Consider the following 1,430-nt stretch of genomic DNA (forward strand, 5'->3'; position numbering starts at 1 on the left):
GCACGACCAACCAGGGCCGGGGACAAACTGCAACCGAGGTACATGCCCTTAGCGGGAACCAAACCCGGGTCTCTCCGGACTGCAGGCCGGCTCTCTAACCGCTGAGCCAAATCGGCCAGGGCTGAGATTTTTCTTCTTTATACATACTTTTCTTTCTCTGAGTGGATTCTTTTTGCTTGCTTTGAGCTTTATCTTCCATTTCAGAGGCTTCTATTTTTTGCATGGTTGTCTGCTCATGATTACAAATATGGAACAAAAAGCTTGCTAGAAATTCTGAGTGGGTAGGTGTGGCTTGTGAACTTTGCCATTCACTGTGGGATGATCTTGGAACCCAACCCACCAGTCAATAGTATTGAGTTTTCCCTCATGTGCTGCTGAGAGTCTCCAGAAAATTGTATCCAGTTCCAGCTTGCAGGGTTGATACCTACATTTTAGCATTGTGAGGGCCAAGAGGTCTGGGAATCTCAGCAATTGGTTTGTATCCACTGAATTCCCTCCTTTTTTAAGATGTCCTCACACTCAACTGTTCTGCTCAGCCCTCAGCCCAGAGCTCCTCTTCTGAGAAGAGACCTCCAAGGTCTCTGGATGACATGGATCTAGTGAGCTGGCTCCTTCCTTTTTTTTTTTTTTTCAAATCTTTATTGTTGGATGTAAAATGTATTACAGATGTTCCACATTTTTCCCCCATTGACCCCCTCCTCCTCACTCCCGCCGCCCTCCCACCTTTTCCCACACTATTGTCTGTGTCCGTTGGTTATGCATATAAGTTCTTTGGTTTATTTCTTCCCACCCCCACCCCCACCCCCACCCCCACCCCCACCCCCACCCCCACCCCCCCCAACCCCTTTCCCTTTGAGGTTTGTCAGTCTAGCAATGAATTTGTGCTTCTTTTTTTTTTTATCCTCACCCGAGGACATTTTTCCATTTTTTGTACAGATAGAGTGGGAGGGAGAGAGAGGAAGAGAGAGAGAGAGGGAAACATGGATGTGAAAGGGACACATCGAGTGGCTGCCACCCGCACGACTAACCAGGGCCAGGGACAAACTGCAGCTGAGGTACGTGCCCTTAGTGGGAACCGAACCCGGGTCTCTCAGGACCACAGGTGGACGCTCTAACCGCTGAGCCAAACCGGCCAGGGCGAATTTGTGCTTCTTAATCCCTTCACCTTTTCCACCCATTCCCCCAACCCCCCTCCGAACTGGCAACCAACAAAATGTTCTCTGTATCTATGAGAATGTTTCTGTTCCACCTGTTCATTTTGTTTGTAGATTCCATTGTTGATAGATATGTATTCATTGCCATTTTGTTCATACATTTTTTTCTTCAAAAAGACCCTTCATCATTTCATATAATAACGGTTTGGTGGTGATGAACTCCTTTAACATTTTCTTGTCTGGGAAAGTTTTTATATGTCCATCGATTCTAAATGA

Source organism: Molossus molossus, unplaced genomic scaffold, assembly GCF_014108415.1.
Source record: "Molossus molossus isolate mMolMol1 unplaced genomic scaffold, mMolMol1.p scaffold_m16_p_14, whole genome shotgun sequence".
Classification (NCBI taxonomy): domain Eukaryota; kingdom Metazoa; phylum Chordata; class Mammalia; order Chiroptera; family Molossidae; genus Molossus; species Molossus molossus.